This window comes from Rhinatrema bivittatum, chromosome 3 (genome assembly GCF_901001135.1).
Source record: "Rhinatrema bivittatum chromosome 3, aRhiBiv1.1, whole genome shotgun sequence".
Lineage (NCBI taxonomy): Eukaryota > Metazoa > Chordata > Amphibia > Gymnophiona > Rhinatrematidae > Rhinatrema > Rhinatrema bivittatum.
Genome location: NC_042617.1, coordinates 36,970,938 through 36,982,338, shown reverse-complemented (window position 1 = coordinate 36,982,338; position 11,401 = coordinate 36,970,938). Strand labels below are relative to the sequence as shown.

The 11,401-nt window shown below is 46.6% G+C and overlaps 1 protein-coding gene across 1 annotated transcript in view; it reads left to right on the top strand.

The window, feature by feature from the left end:
* The first annotated feature begins 7,886 nt into the window (after positions 1-7,886).
* The window catches only part of DISP1 (dispatched RND transporter family member 1), a 429,672-nt gene continuing 426,157 nt past the window's right edge, over positions 7,887-11,401 (top strand). The window contains exon 1 of the mRNA XM_029593118.1: positions 7,887-8,040. The gene's annotated coding sequence lies outside the window, so the exon portion shown is untranslated. The remainder of the gene's footprint in view (positions 8,041-11,401) is intronic.

Genomic DNA, 11,401 nt, shown 5'->3' with positions numbered 1-11,401 from the left:
TCACAATAGGCCTAATAGCAAATGTGTTCCATGTGGTTTTTTTGCAGGGATTTCTGGTTGGCATCACAGCAGTGCATGTAAATATAATGCAATATAATGTAAGTGATATTTTTTTCCCTCAGAATACAGTACTTTGATATCTTTCATGTAAAATATAAATACATAACTCTTAATTGTGTGGTGTGGAATGGGTTTGGGGGGCACGTATTGTGCAAGGCTATAACGTTCACCTGGGGCACCTATTACCCTTGCACTAGCCATTGGTATGGGGGGGGGGGGAGTTTTTAAATTCATATCACTAAAGGGTGCTGGGCCTTTTTTTTAGGGGGGCCCAGGACAGAGAATGAATGAATGGAGGGAGGGGCTTGCAGCACAGTAATTGTTCACACAGGGCAGCAAAAAACCTAGCACCGGCCCTGATTTCTATTCCTCCTTTTTCTCTCCTCTCCCTCTGTTGCTGAATCTTTACTGCCTGCCAGACCAGGATTTAGGGATAGGCAACATAGGCAATCGTCTAGGGTGCCAGATTTTGATGGAGCCAAAGAGAAGCCTGTTTCTGCTTGCTATGGGGCCACGAGCTGGCAAAGCTTCAAAGGGGTTGCCGCCACGACACTCTGCTTCTTGCTTAGGAGCGCCAGAATCTTAATTCCAGCCCTGGAGCTCGTCCAGGGAGCCTTGTTTGAAGGCTGGAACTGAACTATCCTGCTGGCTTCTTATGCAGCTGGAGGAACCACAACTGTGCGGGGCTGCCCACTAAGGGTGCGCACACACATTTTTTTGTCTCGTTCATTAGAAACGAAATAAAAAGGAATGAAAAGCAAAAGAAAAGAAAAGAAATGTCGGGACACCCCCGTTGCATAACAAACAAACAAACAAACAAAAAACAAACCCCTCTGGATCTTCCCTGGATTTCCCCTTCTCCCCCCCCCCCCCCCAACCTTACCCCACATCTGCTTTCTTCATGGAGCAGGAGGGATTCCCGGTTGCTCCTGCCTCGCCAGAGTTACAGTAGGAAACGGTTCTCAGACTGAGGCTGGCACCATAATCGCTTTCATCCACAAGCGAAAACAGCGCCAGCCTCAAGGGGATTAGACCTTCCCTATGAAGAAGGAAAACTTGAGGTAAGCAGGCCTGGGGAGGATTGAGGGAGGGCTTTTTCATTGTGTTTTGCAGTGGGAGTGACCCCAAATAAAATAAATGCAACTGTTAAAATGTCCAGTTTCACTTCCAATGAATGCGCATCCCTATTGCCCACCTCCCTCAGATGCCAAATACATCAGCCCGGCATTATGTCTGGATGGATCTACGTTCCATTTCACCAGGTGAGGAGGGCAAGGAACAAGGTACTGCCTGCAGTGCTGTCCTCCTGCCAGCAGGGGCTCTCCGTGGTCCATGGTCCCAGCTGCTCAGTCCTCCAAGCCCCATGAGCCCAGCACTGACTCAGCAGTTAAACTTGCCCCACCCTGAGCTCCTTGTCCTACTTTGGAGCCAACTCTGCTGCTAGCTGTGGCCGCTGTTGGTCCTAGTTCTTGTATGCTAGTACTTGCTCTGTGTATATCGGCCCAAGTTTGTGGCCTTCTCTTTGTCTGCATTTGTTCTTGCTTTTTATTACGTATGCTTCATTTGTTTGTCCTGCGTTTGTTCCTATTATTGTGGCCTTTTGTTCTGTCTGTGTTTGCTCTATTTTGCCTTGTTTCTTGTCCCTGTCCTGCCTCATTTGAGGTGCACTTTCTGTTCTGAATTTTGTTTCTGGGGCACCTTTCTACTCCTTGCTCGTTTTCTGCAGGCCTGCCCTGTTCTGGTGAGTGCCCTCCTGTACCTCTGTTTTTTTTCAGTGCACTGTCAGTTTGTCCTGCCGGCCACAAAATCTAAGGGCAGAAGACCCTGATGCCTGGCCAGCTTGTCCTGAGTTCAGCCTGCTGCTGCCTGGGAGTTACCCATAATTGGCTGTAGTGCCCTGATACAAGGTGCCGGGGGGATGAGACGGGCAGGTCTCCAAAGCTTTAAATGACCAATATTTCTGCAGTTTCCTTTCCAGAGGAAAAGACTTGTTTCTGCAATATTAATACCGTTACAGGTATTTTTTTTAAAACACTTTATTTATTTATTTATTTATTTATTTAACTTCTTTTACTATACCGATACTCAAGACCAGGTCTTATCGTACCGGTTTACAATAAAACTGAGGGGAAACCAATTAACATCTAGGTAGAAAATAAAGTTACATTAAACAGGGAGCGAAAACATGGAGATGGAAAATAGGACAGGTTTTAAATTATAACAACTGGAGAGTGATAAATATAATCAACAACAACAATATCTACAAAACAATATGTTAGAAGATACATAAGTGGAGATTTCTTTTTTTTTTTATAACATGCGCGCGGCAGCGCGCGCATGTTATAAAATCGGGTGTACATTTGTGCGCACCGGGTAGTGCGCACAAATGTACCCCGCACGCGCAAACTTTAAAATCGGCCCCTCTATGTAGTAACTGTTCAGGTATTTGAAGGTCATAGAAACATAGAAATGACGGCAGAAGAAGACCAAACGGCCCATCCAGTTTGCCCAGCAAGCTTTCACTTATTTATTTATTTTTTTTTTAATCATTCTTATCTGTTACTCTTGGCCCTTATTAGTAACTTTTTGGTTCTAGTTATCTTCCACCCCTGCCATTGATGTAGAGAGCAGTGCTGGAGCTGCATCTAAGTGAAGTATCTAGCTTAGGCCTCATTTTCCAAGCCACTCGCATGCGAAAAGTCCCTTATCGCGTGCGATACCAGGATGGGGGAGGAGTCGGCCCCTGAAGAGGAGTCGGGGCGTCACCGGGGCCGACTCTGCGCCGACGCCACGGACAGCGAAAAGGTAGGTGCGTTTTCGCTGCCTATTTCACTCCCAATAGCTACACCTCCTATGGTGGCGCTATTGGGTGCGAAACCGGCAGCGATCGCACCTCGATGGTGCGATTGCTGCCGGCTAGCGCAGGCCTGCCCCCCCGTTTCGGCCCCCCGCCCCTCATCTTCTAAAGTATCGTAGGCCTGCGATACTTTAGAAAATGAGGCCCTTAATTGGTTAGGGGTAGTAGCTGCCGCAATAAGCAAGCTACTCCCACGCTTATTTGTTTACCCAGCCTGTGCCATTCAGTCCTTGTTGGTTGTTGTCTGAATATAAATCCTCTTTTCTTTATTCCCCCCTGCTGTTGAAGCAGTGAGCTGCACTGGATATGTATTCCAAGTGAAGTATCAGGTTTAATTGATTCGGGGTAGTAACCGCCATATCAAGCAAGCTACACCCATGCTTGTTTACCCAGTCTATGTAATTCAGTCCTTGTTGGTTGTTGCCTATATCATATGTTCCCTGCACGTCCTCCAGGATATATATTTATTCAGGTCCTTCAGTCTCATCTCATATGGATTTTGTTGTAGAACCCACACCAATTTTGTCGCCTTTCTCTGAACTGCTTCCATCCTGTCCTTATCCTTTTCGAGATAAGTCTACAGAACTGAACATAGTATTCCAGAAAGGCCTCACCAAAGACCTGTACAAGGGCATTATCACCTTTTCCTGCTGGTTATTCCTCTTTCTATGCAGCCCTGTACACCTCTGACTTTTGCCACCGTCTTGTCACATTGTTTCATTGCCTTCAGATTGCCAGACAATATCACCCCAAGGTCCCTCTCCCATTCCATGCACATTAGTCTCATCCCCAATCTCATACCGCTCTTTTGGATTACCTCATCCCAGATGCATGACTCTGAACTTCTTGGCACTGAATCCCAACTACCAAACCTTCGACCATTCTTCAGGTTTTCTTAAATCACCTTTCGTTCTCTCTTCTTCTTTAAGCGTGTCCACTCTATTGCAGATCTTAGTGTCATCTAAAAAAGACAAACATTTCCTTCTATCCCCTCTGCAATGTCACTTACAAAGACATTGAACAGAATCGGTCCCAAAACTGATCCTAGAGGCACCCCACTTAACACTGTTCTCTCTTTAGAGTAAGTTCCTTTTGCATTACACGCTGTCTCCAGTCAGTGAACCAATTTGTCATCCACTCCCAGGCTTCTAATTTTATTCATGAGTTTCCTTTGTGGGCCCGTATTAAAAGCTTTGCAGAAATCCAAGTAGATCACATTGAGCATTCTTCCTTGATCTAATTCTCTAGTCACCCATTCTGACTGAGAAAGAAAAGGTTAAGATTCTGTAGTGCCATAACTATCTATGACCAATATGGCTACTACAGCCATAGGTGCCAGTGCAGTAAAGGTGCCATGGCACTGCTGCAGAGGCCAGCAGTGCAGGAGGATCACATGCTCACCATCAATCAATTGTAGAGCTCCAGAACAGTCACACATAAGACCTTAAGATATGCCATGCTGGCTCAGACTAAGGTCCATCAAGCTCAGCTAGCATCTGGTCTCAACAGGAGCCAATTCTTGTCACAATTACCCAGAAGATCCTAAAAAGTAAATCTATTTTGTGTTACTCATAACAAAGGATAGCAATGGTTTGCCCTAGTCTATCTGGCTAATAATGTTTTATGGACTTTTCCTCTGTAAGGATTGGCATGGGAGTGAGCCCTTTATGCTGTGGCATAATTGACGCAGCCTCACAGGCGAACCTACAAGGCCTACGCTGACAGCAGGCGAATGTGCCCTGTAACTGGACAGGCTGGAGCTTCACCAATACCAGCCACATCAAGGGCTCTGGAAGCCGGCAGGACGTAGGTGGATCCCTATGGTGTTAGAGAAAGCAAGAGTCCAAGAGCATGCTGGGGTCAGGACAGGCAGCAAGCTGGAGGTACTGGGACAGGCCAAGGGTCGGGGCAGGTGAAAGCAAATGTGGTCAGGTCCAAAGCAAGAAGTCAGGTCCAGGCGGCAGGCGCGCGTGGTCAGGTCCAAAGCAAAAGGTCAGTATCTGGAAGTCAGGCCAAGGATACACAAAGACACACAGGAGACACTGGACAAGACAGGCTGGGCAGGGCTGACTGTGACAAGGAAAATAACAGGAACGCAGGAAATCAGGAACATAGGAGCAACACGTACTGCATGATGCAGGAGACCCGTTGCCGGGGGAAAGCTTCTGAGCACAGCTAAGGGAGCCCGCGAGGGAGGAGAGCATGGCATCACGCTGACGGTGTTTTGCCGCGGGAGGGAAGCACGGCAGCCTCCAGGCCAAAGTAGCAGTGAGTACTGCCAGTCACGGGTGGGTCTCACGACCAGCGAACGTAACATCCTCCAGGAACTTGTCCAAATCCTGTCCCTTATTTACCTGTTCCATCCCACTCATGATTTTATAAACTTCTATCCTGTCTCCTCTCAGCCGTCTCTTTTCCAAGATGAAGAGCCCTAACCTGTGTAGCTTCTCATCTTTTTTTTTTTTATCATTTTTGTTGCCCTTCTCTGCACCTTGTCTAGTTTCACTTCGATTTTTTTGAGATGAGGCAATCAGAACTGCACACAATAATCAAAGTGTGGTCCCACTACAGCTCAATACAGATATTCTCCACTTTATTCTCTATTCTTTTTGGATCATTCGTAACATTCTATTTGGGTTTTTTTTTGGATCACCACTGCACACAGCTGAGAATTTCAATGTGCTGTTCACAAGATCTCCAAGGTCATTTTCCTGGGTGGTAAATCCTAATATGGAACCTGGCATCTTGTACCTATAGTTGGGATTATTTTTCCCTATGTGCATCACTTTGCACTTTTCCACATTAAAACATCATCTGCAATTCAGATGCCTAGTCTCCTAGTCTTGCAAGGTCCTTCTGCAGTTCAAATAATTTTTGGTATCTTCAAATTTCACCACCTTGTTCCCTTTTGCAGATCATTGAATAATATGTTAAACAGCACAAGTCCCAGTACAGATACTTGGGGAACTCTACTATTATGGCTGTATTTAGGGCAAAAGGTGCCCTGGGCGAAAAGCACCCTTCCTCCCCAGTCCTCTCTTTGACTGCGGTGGGATGAGATCTGCCATGGCCTCAATGTTTCCCCCTCTTTGGCCGTGGCAGGATGGGTTCCGCTGAGGCCAGGCTGGGCCTCTCTTTCATTGCTGTGGTGTTCAGTGCCTTCCTCAGCTGTCAGTGCCCTGGGCGACTGCCCAGCTCACCCACCCCAAAACCTGGCCCTGCCACTATTGATCTTTCTCCGTTTGGAAAACTGACCATTTAGTCCTACTGGGTTTCCTGCCTTTTAACCAGTTACCAATCCACAACAGGACACTGCCTCCTGTTTTAGAACTTTGTAGTTTCCTGAGCAATCTCTCATGAAGGACTTTGTCAAATGCCTTCTGAAAATCCAAATACACCTTCAGACAAATACAGAAAACCCAGCGGGAGAGCCGGTGAGCGCCCACTCTCCCGACGCGCACCCAGGCCACTCTCCTGGGCGCGCGATTCAGAAAAAAAAATATTCAAATGAGAGCCCGCGGTAAAAGGAGGCGCTAGGGATACTAGCGCATCCCTAGCGTCTCTTACTGTATAAGGGGTAAAAATAGCGCGTGGAAAACGCGCGTCCAACCGGAGGCTAATTTATTTATTTATTTAAGGGCTTTTAAAATATACCGACATTCATAGAACATATCATGCCGGTTTACAATCAACTTTGTAGCAAGGAAAGAGAAATTACAAATAACAGGGAGGGGGGGAAAGGGGAGCAGGGATGGAAAGAGGAGAGAATGGGGGGGGGGGGGGCGGGTGCAAAGCAAGCGTATAAGTAGCGTGAAGAACATAGGTTGTAAAGTGTAAGGGAGAATGAAAAACAAAGGAACTGCATTAAAGGCCTTAATATATACATATCAAAAATGACATAGTCAATATTTCCATAAGATGCATCCTTGATTGGTGGGTAGCAGAGCACAGGCAGAATAGGGAGGAGGCAATAGAAGGGGTTTAGGTTTGATTGGCATCTGGGTAGGCCTGTAGGAAAAGCCAGGTAGTTCGAGAGGGAGAGGGTCAGTGTGCGGTAATAAGGTACAGGGTTGGAGTAGAGAAAAGGGGGCAGTAGGGGTGGTGGAGAGTAGGCCCTAAGGATGGCCCGAAGTGGACGCACGAAGGGGCAGGCCCCTTAGAAGCGCTCCTTTGGCGCGAGATGCTGGCGCGAGACGCCAGTGAAAGAGTGTTCAAGATAAAAGGTCCTCCCGGACCGGATGTGACATGCACCGGATGGGGCAGGCCTCGGTTCGTCTCTGGCCGTGTTCAGGAGGTAGGCTGCGGCGTGGCAGGGCTCGGACCCCGATGGGTCACCCCGCCGATTGCGTTGAGCCGGTCGAGCTAATAGTGTGCTCCGCTGGAACGCATTTTACTGTATCGACCTGTATATCAACCAGCTCACCTTTATCTACATGTTTATTTACATTTTCAAAAAATTCTAAAAGATTGGTAAGGCAAGATTTCCCTTTGCTAAAACCATAAGAACATAAGAAAATGCCATACTGGGTCAGACCAAGGGTCCATCAAGCCCAGCATCCTGTTTCCAACAGTGGCCAATCCAGGCCATAAGAACCTGGCAAGTACCCATTAAGCCATGTCTGTTTACAGTAGCGGATTGGCATATCAGGGCTTCGGGCATGCCCTGGTGGGCTGGTTACATTGGTCAAAGAATGAAAGGTGGCAGCATGACTGCTGCATTGGTTGCTTGCTGTGCTGTGTCCCCATGCTCTGGTGCGTCTTGCGTGAAGCAGGACATCTAACCACAAACCGGATACTTTTTCCAGTTGTTCTTCCAGAACCCCTCTCGCAGACCAGTGTAAGTACCCGCGCCGGCTGCGCTTGAAAGAAAACCCAGTGGCGATGCCCATCCTACCCACTCCGTGCCACACTGAAGATGGCGCCCTGCGCGTGCCGTTTCTCCACCCTCCCCCCGCTAACGTCACTTCCGGAAAGAAGAAGGCGCTGGCGCTTGTCCCATGGTAACTGCGCTACGATGTGGACGCTGCCGGAGTCTACTTCCTGTTTGATCCCACGGGCCAGGCAAGCGAGTTGGTGGGAGGGTGAGGAGTGAAGGCCGCTGTCGCCGTCAGCCCAGCAAGCAGGTAAGGAGGGCGCCGTTCCCGAGGCCTCCGGTGGGCTTTGCGTTAGTAAGGGAGAGAGCGGAACGCGGGCCTTCTCTTCCCCCCCCCCTCCTGCTGGAGCTCCGCACACCCGGGACACCGGGCCATGGAAGTGAAGGGCTGTCCCTTCTTCCTTTCTCGCAGGGCTGTTTTGCTGTGTCCTGGGGGAAGGTTGCTGCTGGTGCGGAGGATGTGCAGTGCTGCACAAAGGCAATTGCTGTCCTTTTCGTTTCTGTGGGAGGATTTTTCTGCTTGCAGTTTGCTTTTTGTGCAACTCCGCATTTTGGCTTGCTGGGAGATACGAATGTTTTCTGCAAGCCAAAATGCAAGTACAATAAATTGAAAGACTCATTGGCACATAGGAGCAAATGGCAGAAGAGCACTAAAGTTCCCTCCCCACCTTCCAAAAGTGGATGAAGGAGAAAGTGCAGTGAAAGCGAAGACCCGAGTCACACAGCCCCCGCGGAGTTGCACAAAAATCAAACTGCAAGCAGAAAAATCCTCCCCCTAAATGTTTTATTCTTTGTAAGTTGATTCTCTATTATTTTTTGTTGTATACAGTTTTTATACCTTATGATGGTAATATTGCACTAAATTCTTGTTAGCTATAAATGTGTGGTTTACAAAAATGGATATTGTTCTGGCAGAACCTATATAGAGTAATTATGGTTAACTGGCCAAATGTTTTGGTGGCTGTTTAGATTATTATAAATCTTGGTGGTAAGTCATGGGAGAGGACTGGGTTTTGGATTAAGTATGGAGCTTGTAAGAATCAAATTGGAAGACAAGACCTGGAATAGCTTAGCCAACTCTATATCTTGATATCATGTGTTTAGCAAAGAAGTTGTGTTGGTCTATATACCGTATTTGAATTTTTAGAAAGTATTTAAACTAGAACAAAGGGGAAAGCCGACAGTCGCTCAGTAGCGCATGGTTCGGAGAGAGGTATCTTCAAAGGATACTAATGATGCATTAGAATTAGGGCAACCGACAGTGAGGTTCCAATAATTAATTAGAAAAGTAGTCCAAGTGCCTGTAACTAAAAACTCATCTGAGCTAAAAAATTCTAACTTATCCCTATCAATTAAAAAGCAGAATGAAAATACAAACAAAAAACAAACTTTGAAATGTTTGTATGCTAATGCCAGAAGTCTAAGAAGTAAGATGGGAGAATTAGAATGTATAGCAGTGAATGAAGACATAGACTTAATTGGCATCTCAGAGACCTGGTGGAAAGAGGATAACCAATGGGAAAGTGCTATACCGGGGTACAAATTATATCGCAATGACAGAGAGGAGCACCCGGGAGGAGGTGTGGCGCTTTATGTCCAGGATGGCATAGAGTCCAACAGGATAAACATCCTGCATGAGACTAAATAGAAAATTGAATCTATATGGGTAGAAATCCCTTGTATGTCGGGGAAGACTACAGTAATAGGAGTATACTACCGTCCACCTGGTCAAGATGGTGAGACGGACAGTGAAATGCTAAGAGAAATTAGGGAAGCTAACCAAATTGGTAGTGCGGTAATAATGGGAGACTTCAATTACCCCAATATTGACTGGGTAAATATCATCAGGACACGCTAGAGAGATAACGCTCCTGGGTGGAATAAATAATAGCTTTATGGAGCAATTGGTTCAGGAACTGACGAGAGAGGGAGCAATTTTAGATCTAATTCTCAGTGGAGCACAGAACGTGGTGGGACCGCTTGGCAATTGTGATCACAATATGATCAAATTTGATTTAATGACTGGAAGAGGAATAGTGTGCAAATCCACGGCTCTCGTGCTAAACTTTCAAAAGGGAAACTTTGATAAAATGAGAAAAATTGTTAGAAAAAAAACTGAAAGGAGCAGCTACAAAAGTAAAAAAAATGTCCAAGAGGCGTGGTCATTGTTAAAAAATACCATTCTAGAAGCACTGTCCAGATGTATTCCACACATTAAGAAAGGTGGAAAGAAGGCAAAACGATTACCGGCATGTTTGAAAGGGGAGGTGAAAGAAGCTATTTTAACCAAAAGATCTTCATTCAAAAATTGGAAGAAGGATCCAACAGAAGAAAATAGGATAAAGCATAAACGTTGTCAAGTTAAATGTAAGACATTGATAAGACAGGCTAAGAGAGAATTTGAAAAGAAGTTGGCTGTAGAGGCAAAAACTCACAGTAAAAACTTTTTAAAATATATCCGAAGCAGAAAGCCTGTGAGGGAGTCAGTTGGACCTTTAGATGATCGAGGGGTTAAAGGGGCACTTAGAGACGATAAGGCCATAGCGGAAAGATTAAATGATTTCTTTGCTTCGGTGTTTACTGAAGAGGATGTTGGGGAGGTACCCGTAATGGAGAAGGTTTACATGGGCAATGATTCAGATGGACTGAATCAAATCACGGTGAACCTAGAAGATGTGGTAGACCTGATTGACAAACTGAAGAGTATTAAATCACCTGGACCAATGGTATACACCCCAGAGTTCTGAAGGAACTAAAAAATGAAATTTCAGACCTATTAGTAAAAATTTGTAACCTATCATTAAAATCATCCATTGTACCTGAAGACTGGAGGATAGCAAATGTAACCCCAATATTTAAAAAGGGCTCCAGGGGCGATCCGGGAAACTACAGACCGGTTAGCCTGACTTCAGTGCCAGGAAAAATAGTGGAAAGTGTTCTAAACATCAAAATCACAGAACATATAGAAAGACATGGTTTAATGGACCAAAGTCTGCATGGCTTTACCCAAGGCAAGTCTTGCTTCACAAATCTGCTTCACTTTTTTGAAGGAGTTGTTAAACATGTGGATAAAGGTGAACCGGTAGATGTAGTATACTTGGATTTTCAGAAGGCGTTTGACAAAGTTCCTCATAAGAGGCTTCTAGGAAAAGTAAAAAATCATGGGCTAGGTGGCGATGTCCTTTCGTGGATTGCAAACTGGCTAAAAGACAGGAAACAGAGAGTAGGATTAAACGGACAATTTTCTCAGTGGAAGGGAGTGGACAGTGGAGTGCCTCAGGGATCTGTATTGGGACCTTTACTTTTCAATCAACCTAATAAATGAAGGTTGACCGTGCCGCAAATGCGCAGTAGAGAGCAGCTCTACCGCGCATGCGAGCACGTCGGGCACAGTGTGCCTCTTAAAAATAAAAATGGCGCGCTGTAGGAGCGGCGGTGGCACCGGCCCGAAGAGCTGGAGCGGCCGGAGCGGCAGGGGCGGCGGCCCGACGACCTGGAGCGGCAGGGGCGGCGGCCGACGACCCGGAGCGGCGGGGCGGCTGGCTGCGACGGGGAGGGACAGACGGACGGAAGGACACACCCGGAGATCTACTGAGGGGAGGAGGGAGGGA